Genomic DNA, 9,111 nt, shown 5'->3' on the forward strand with positions numbered 1-9,111 from the left:
TTTGCTTACAAAAGTCAAAGACTACAATAATTGAATAAGTTTACTTGTTATCTTATTAACTCATTATTGAGAGAAATGTAAAATATTAAAATATCTTCATAATAAATTGAACAAGAACCATCAGCTATATGTTCAACAGTATTATTTGTATTCGCAATTGTATGTTTGTTTAGACAAATTAGACAACAATAATAATTGAATAATCTTAATTGAGTTTGTATTCCAACTCTTTGTGAAGAAAAATATAAAAAAACATAGTTAAATTAGCTAATAAAATCTCAAACAAAACAAACAAGAGTTCACTTTCAAAGAGAGATAAACTCTCTCTTTGCACACAATTATACATATAATTCATTTATAATGATGACTTAGTTACATAGAATTTAACCAATCAATCATTAGATGCATAGGCAATTCGAAAACATGTGACTACATGACTAATGAATAAACCCTACACTTTGTAACTTACTATTGTACCAAGTGAAAATTTGGTCTTAAACTATTTAAGTTTTTTAAATAATTATAAATTAACATAATTTCTTTTTGAATGGTCTCAGCTGCATCCACATTTTTTTTCTTTCAGCTTTACTTCTTTGTAGACAACAATACTTTTCTTTCTTCTCCTGTCACATATTTTTTTCGACCACAATACTTTTATTCTTTTCTAACTGCATTGTATGAGAGATTCTCCAGTCACATTTTTTTTTGACCATAATACTTTTATTATTTTCTAACGCAGTGTATGAGAATAGTTTTATTATTTGAATGTGTATGAAAAGGTTAGACAAAGAGACTCATTAAACATTTTTCATTATTTTTTTTTTAATTTTATATTTTATTTTTGTAATTTATTTTTGAATTTTGTGATTTCTAAAAGAATGACTAAAAATTTTAAAAAATAAATTTTTTATTTTCGTTCAAACTAATAATAAAAGTAAACATATTCTTTTTAAATCTTTAATATTTTATTTGATTATTTTTCATTAATCAATGAGAAATAATTTAATCATTGTTAATTTATACTTTTATGATACACATTAGCTCACATAACTTAATATTCTTATTTAACTTTTTTTAGTATTTAAAAATAAATAACATCAAATAGATTTTTAAAATAAAAGAAAATTATTTAACTTATTTATTTTTTATAGAAAACTTTATTTAAACATCTTGAATTTTTAATTATATATATATATATATATATTTACTAAAGAAAAATAATGTAGATTAAACGTTTTGTTAATTTTAATTTGTGTTTTGAAGATATTGTTAAAATTAATTTTTTTATAGAGATGCAAGAGAAGGTATGAAAGTGCATGGAGAATTTACCATGAAATCATATTAGATCATTAAATTTGCAAAAACAAATACTGGAAAAAGTTATGGATTACAATTTTAAGTATAAAGGATTATGGAATGAACTAATATTAATAAGGTATGTTAGATTACATTAAAAAATTAGATGGAATGTAGAAGTGGTACTAGTTGTATAATTTTAATAACATCTAATTCAAAAAATAATTATTAATCTGCATTTCATTGAACACAAAATTAAGAGAATGTGAAATAGAGAAAAACAAAAAGAAAATCAACATAATATTTGAAGAAAATAAGCATAAAAGAAAATCAACATAATGTTATTTAAAGATCACTTGACCTAACAAATAATAAAATGGTATTTATTAGTTTTAATTCATCCACAAACTTTTAGAAATTGATTGGTGACTTAACAATATCATATCTTCATCATTTTCTCACTAGTGATGAAATTGGTTTAAAATCACTTTTGAGAGATTTTTCATTATTAAATTTATTTTGATCTCTCATAATATTTTTCAAAGTTAAATCAAATGCTACAAAACATAATTTGTTCATTATTGTTCTTCATCCCAAATATTGAATTTTATTTTCTATTAAATTTGTTATACGGATGAATGTGAATTTTCAAGGATCAAAACAAATAAACATTATAAGGTTCTTTTACTTAGGTTAACAATATTATAATTTTCATTTTCATTTTGAATATTTTAAAATTCTTATACATTCACTAAAATCACATAAACTAAACATATTTAATCAACCCAATCAATTTCTAAAACCAAATTGAATAAACATGTTTGATTTTGTTTATAACTATGAAACGTACATTTTGTTCATTGCTTTTATAAAAAGTGAAAAATCTTTGAATACTTGTTGTATATAAAATTGATTTCGTGTAGATGTTTTAATACGATTAAAATAAGTTTTCAAATGCTTTTTAAATAGAACATTATAAGAAAGATGGAATTGCAGAAGGGAAAAAAGACTATAAAACTATAAATGGAAAACTTTTACGAGTTTATCAATTAGTGTTTGTATAACTCCTCTTTCTATATATTCCTAATTCTTAACTTCTCTATTCAAATATCCCTAAAAGAATATAATTTTTGAACTTCTAGAGAAAATTATCACCTTTTCTCAACCATATTTATTAACTTCCCATTATAGACATATTTAAAAGTCCTTTTTACTGTTTCATCCATTTCAATTACTTGATGTTTCTTTGTTTCACTCAATCAAATCATGCATTGAATCCATAATCATTATTGTACCATTTCTGACAATATATGGAAAATATACAAAATTAGTTTTCTTATTTCTCTAAAATTTTGCCATAAATAAAAATGATTTTTTTAACCATTTATTGTGTGATAATGAATTACCCAAAAAAATTTTCACGTATTTTTTTTTTAAAGTTTATCAACTTATAAACCTTCTTTCTATCCCATTTTTTACTTTCACCTTTCTCAAACCTTCATCTCCTTCTTACTCTACAATTTTTTTCTTCATTCTCCTTAAGTTTTCACCTTTATCATGGTAACTCTTTCTACATCCACCAAACAATCAACCAACCAACCTTCATCTAGTAAGAATGCTTCTTCATCTTCATGGAATTGTTCTCCTCCTCTAATCCTCAAAACAAATATCTTATATTTTAGTGGTACTAAGTTTGGGCCAATTTTAAAGCTTGGAAGATGCAACAAAGAAAATATAGGAAATCCAAATATTAATGTTCCTCTTCATTAGACAAACAATATACTTTATTAGGTTCCATAAGGTCATCGAGTCATTCTCCTTTACTTTTAAAGAAGAATAACCTAATCCATAATTTAAAAGATAGAAAGTTTTTTTTTGACATATCTGTTGGAGATCCCACATCGACTAGAGATAAGGACATTTCATAATATATAAATGGGTGCAGATCTCAACCCTATGAGCCGGTTTTATGGGGTTGAGTTAGGCTTAAAGTCCACTTCGTAATATGGTATCAAAGTCATTTCGAGCCTATCCTAGCGAGTGTTTGTGTTGGGCCTATTGTGCCACCCGCTATCGGGCCGCTATCGGACCACCCAAAATATATAGTCCCACGCACGAGTTGACAGTCTCGGCGTGAGGGGGGTGTAGGGATTAGAGCCTTTCATTGTATATAAGTGGGTGCAAACCTCAACTTCATGAGCCGGTTTTATGGGGTTGAGTTAGGCTTAAAGTCCACTTCTTAATATGGTATCAGAGCCATTTTCGAGCCTATCCTAGCGAGTATTTGTTGGGCTTATCAGGCCACCCGCTATCGGACCACCCAAAATATATAGTCCCACGCACGAACTTCTATCTATCACTCTCGGCGTGAGGGGGGTGTGTTGGAGATCCCACATCGACTAGAGATAAGGACATTTCATAATATATAAATGGGTGCAGACCTCAACCCTATGAGCCGGTTTTATGGGGTTGAGTTAGGCTTAAAGTCCACTTCGTAATAATATCACCCAAACTTTGCACAATTGGTTCAACTAGTAAAATAACCAACTAAATGGCACGATTGAAAAAAAAAATATGGTGGAAAAAAAATCTTATGGTGGTTATTAGAAGAAAATTGGTATTTTGGATTTAATTTAACTTTCTTATTTTGATATTTATTCTTTCGACATGTCAGTGTTTATTGTTAGAGAAAAATTCAACCATTCATATGCTGATTAAGTATTGTTAAACAACAAAGTATACAATATGATTATGCTTCGTCTAGAAGACAAAACTAAGATGATATACACATAGTCTTAAACTAATGTTGTACTTTATGAAAATCTTTTTATGCTTATTCTATGTTGCTAGGAAAGTTTGTTTCCTTCGTGTTTCAAGAAGATCCATAAAAGCATATGTCACATCAATGATCTTTTGAAAAATGACCTAAAGACGCTATGCTCCAACAACTCCCTAATGCTTACTTTGTCAACTCTGGAAAATACTGTCTAACTTGTAAGATTTTGTGATTCACACAATTTGAAGTAAAGACACTCTGACCAAAGAAAAATAAGGATATTTCTTTAAAAGGAGAAAAGGATTTAATGCATGTATGAAGTGAATTTAATGCATCATCTACATTCAAATTGCTCATATGCAACTATCATATGAGATGAAGTTGCTCAACTACTAGAAAATGATTCAAAACAGTCCTTTTCTTCAAAGCAAATAACAAATAATATGAGCCATAATTTGCAAAGTTCCAAATTGATGCTAATATTTTGTGTGTTCTAAAAGCTTTGTAAAAAAATTGTTGTGTTCATTAGCAAAGTAGTAAATGGCATAAACTTTGTACATCTCGAAAGATATTGCCCTCTCTAGTGAGCAACTTTAGTGATCTTTTAGATAACTCTTGAGACAAAACTTGTCTTAACTAGGAGTGATTATTTGTTAAAAGAATACTAAGTAGGTTAGCTAAGTATGACTACGTTTAAAAAGAATACTTAGGTTTTTAGCTAGGAGTGACTAAGTGTTTAAACAATACTTGACAGGTTATCCAGGAGTGACTATGTTCTGAAAAAATACTTGATGATTTATTCAAGAGTGACTACGCTCCAAAGATATACTCAACGGGTTAGCAAGGAGTACTATGTTTTGAAAGAATACTTGTATTGTAACTTGTAGCGTTAGTCAACATAATGAAACTCAATAAGCTGATTGAGAATTGAACGTAGTATGTGTTATTAGACAAACCAATATAAAAATTAGAGAATAAAGAAAATTTTAGAGAAAACAGTGGCTTCATCCAAAAAAGATTGGTCAATCAAGCTTGATAAAGCCCTGTGGGCTTATAAGACTGCATATAAAACCCCTTTTGCTTTTTCTCCATTTCAGTTGATCTATGGGAAAGCATGTCATCTTCTAGTGAAATTGGAACATAAGACATATTGGGAATTGAAAATGTTAGATTTAGATGCTAAAGTTGTTGGGGAGGAGAAAACTTCAAATTCAAAAACTTGAGGAGATGAGATTAAATGCATATAGTTCCTTGAAAATTTATAAGGAACGCACAAAGAAATATCATGACAAGAAGATTTTGGAAAGAAATTTTCATATTGGCCAATCTGTGTTGTTATTTAATTACAGATTGATACTTTTCCTGGAAAGATAATATCTAAGTGGTCATGCCCCAATATATATTTTATTAACTTACTATTAAATTTTTTTATTTTAATTTTTCTTTTGATAATAGTTGATAAAATTTATGATTTTTGCATAAATTTATAAATTTTTGTGTAGGGAAACTCGCTTGGACGAGATATAGCTCTCCTAATTGAGTTAAGTATTTGAAAAAAGGTTCTCTTTGGAGCAATCTCGCTCAAGCAAGGCAAATCTTGCTTGGCGAGATTTCACTTATACACATGCCATGTCAGTCTCGCTTGGGTGTGAGACATCTTGCCTAAGCGAGTTGAGCGTTCCAAAATTACGTAATTAAGGGCAACCCAACCACGGTATGTCTTCAGATCATTTTGGAGTTTAGGTAGCATGACTTGGGGGTAGGTACTAATTTTTTCAAGGGGTAGGTCCAATAGATGAAGCATGACCATCTACAACTGTAGATGAGGAATTTAATACAGAGTTGGATGAATTTCTAAGAAGAGAAGACTGAGCATAAAACAAAACAAAAACATGATTTTATCTTTCTAGTTATTTATTTTCAGTGTTTTAAATTGCTTATATTTTTCAATTGTTTAGTTTGCTTATTTTTAGTTATTTCCTTTCCGTTGTTTAATTTGCTTAGGATTTTTATTTTTAAGTTATTCTCAGTTTTAATTTAATTGTTGAGTTGTTTTTTTTTTCTTTTTATCTTTTTCTTAAATAATAATTATAAAAACTGCATTATTAATATGAATTGCGGAAAAAATATTAATCAGACTTTGTGTTTAAAGATTAAAACAGTGAAGTGAATTAGACCTGGGTTGGAAAAGAAAATGTGTTGAATCCATATTCAATGTGGTTGAGAGTGTGATACATGAAAATTTAATAGGATCATTAATTGGAACAAGAAATGACAATCAAGAAGGAATTAGACTAACTAAGCCAAGTGAGTGTGTGAATCTGTGAATCTTAAACCGTTTGAGAGTTTCACCGATGAATTGACAATTGTGATTGTTTAATTAGTCGTATCGAAACAATTTTAAAATACAATTTTTAATAATAAAATAAAATCATGTTTTAAAACATAATTTTTATTTTTAATATTTAATTTAAAAAACAAAAGTCATGACTTTTTTAGAAGCTCACTTCAAAAGTAATTTTAGTTTAATTTATTTTCTTTTGATTGTAGTTGTGTTTCAAAACATTCTTTCTATTATTTAAAAAACTCTTATTTAATAGATTTTGTATTAAATTTATATTTTTGAAATATAACTTCTTAATTAAAGTTATTTTTAAAACACAATTTATCTCTATTTAAAAAAATTAAAAAAATTATTCATTTCAATGGCTTTTTAAAAAATACCCAAAAAAATCTAAACTTTCCGAATTATACTGGTATTGTTAGTTTTAGTTTTACATAGCTAAAACATGAAACTAAAGTTAAATTGTGAATATGATTCAAATTGGATAATAAATAAAATGATTTTTTTTTGTTTCATAGTAGTAGAATCATATAGCAGCGGAATCTGAATGGACAAAAGTAACTTAAAACGTAAAACCCAAGTGAGGAATAAAGTGGTTTTATTCTTTCTTCCTATATTAGTTTATGCATTATATGAGATAAATAATTGTTTGACTTCCTTAAAATATAAAGTTAAATTAATCAGTTAAGCTGTAATTAATTTATCAAAATGATTTTTTAAGATTATTTTTCATTCTCAATAAATTTTAAAAAACTATTGAATTTAATTCAAAGAAAGAGTTAAAATGATTAAGAGGATAGAACAAAATAATAATGATTATAATTTACGATAATTAAGAAAAATATTGGTTAGTCACGAGAATAGTGTGGAAAACAAAGGAGAGAAAGGAAAGTTTTGAGAATATGCAATTGAGAAAGAAGGTAACTTTTATTCCTTAAGTTGTGCATTTAAGTGAATACCGTATTCACTTGTTTTCAAAAAAAAGTATTTTGACTAAAAAAATTGTTATTTGAAATTATATATGTATAGATGAAGTAAGTCTATATAATACTTTAATCTGATTGTACAATTGTTGAGGTACTAGTCGTCCCCTCGCTCCTCTCTTCAGTCTCCTCCTTTAATTGTTGGTGTTCGATCGGGGTTGACTTGAAAACGATACTCCGACGAGATCAAATAAGTACTATGTATAAAGAGTGTATAGTGAAAGTTAATTAAAGCATACCTTAGGGTTTATTTAGTGTTTAGTCATGGATCATTGTTGTGATGAGTCAAATATAAGTTGTTAATTGATTCATATGGAGGTATATTGGTATATTGACGTGACTTGGATTTGGTAGGACATAATCATAATTCGTAAGAAGTTTTCATAATTATCATTGCGGTCATTTATTGAGTATCTTTAATATATATTAATGCGGTCGGTCGGTCACCGAGATCGAGTAACATGGCTTGTCCGGTACCGATCGGTACAAAAAGTTTATATTATTTTATTATTTTTAAAATTTTACTCCACTATTTTTAATATTCTTAGTTTTGGGTATTTAAAAAAAAAACATGAGTGTAGTCATTTCCGTGTATGTTGTTAAATTGCTTAACGGAAGAAGGCAATGTAGCAATGTAGTAATGATGTGCCAATGTTTGTTCAGGTGGATATTAATGAAATGATTTCATTGGTTAGTTATTTAAATATTATAAAGTTTAAATATTATGTTTATGTGGCTTTCATTATAGATTTGTGTGAAATGTTAATTATCATCTTTGAATGGGATAGTTGTTCCTTTGTTGTGGTATCCTCGTGAAGTTTTGTTGTTATGTTATAATTATTGTTATACTTATTAATATGATTATCAATATTAATATAATTAAGAATATAAAAATTATTAATAATATTCATATATTTAATATTATTTATATTATTAATTTTATTAATATTATTATTATTATTCAAATTAGACATCTTACAAAAACAACTGGTTCAGTTTTAGATATTCACAAACATACAAACATGAGTTTTTGAGTAATGTTGAGGAGAGGTGTAATCCTAGGATTACATATGTGATGAATCCATATAAGAAGTACAAAGTAACAATAGTTTATCTTCAAGTTTACTTTAAAAAACATGTCTTTTTTATAATTTAATTTAAAAAATATAATTATCTCATTATAAATCATTTTACATGTTACTCAAACATGTAAAATATTCTTAAAAAATATTTATTTTTCATAATCTTTTAATAAAATTATATATTTTTAATTTTTTAAATAAATTTATAATTTCTTATTTTAATAAATGAGGTTACATTTTTATATATTTTTAATAAAGTAATACTTAATTGTCTTATTTTATTTAACAATAAGCGTTGATTATATATTAACTTAAATATAATTATATTTATATTTTATTATTTAAATATATTATAAGGTCTACACTAAAATAATAATTACAATTAAATAATTTTATATTATATATTATGATGTTAATGACAAACTTCACTGCATATTTTTGTAAGACAACATTGACAATATTGATAAACTTAATTTCAAAGAGAATAATTGTATTTTTCTCACAATAAGCTTAAATACTAATCTCTTATTCGTATCTTAACTCTGAGATATTTGAAGATATACCTTCTTTCAACATATGCGGAGAATAATACATGATAACCGATTTAGTTATAAGTGACTAAATTATAAG

The sequence above is a fragment of the Phaseolus vulgaris genome, chromosome 2 (genome assembly GCF_051622355.1).
Source record: "Phaseolus vulgaris cultivar YP4 chromosome 2, ASM5162235v1, whole genome shotgun sequence".
NCBI classification, from domain to species: domain Eukaryota; kingdom Viridiplantae; phylum Streptophyta; class Magnoliopsida; order Fabales; family Fabaceae; genus Phaseolus; species Phaseolus vulgaris.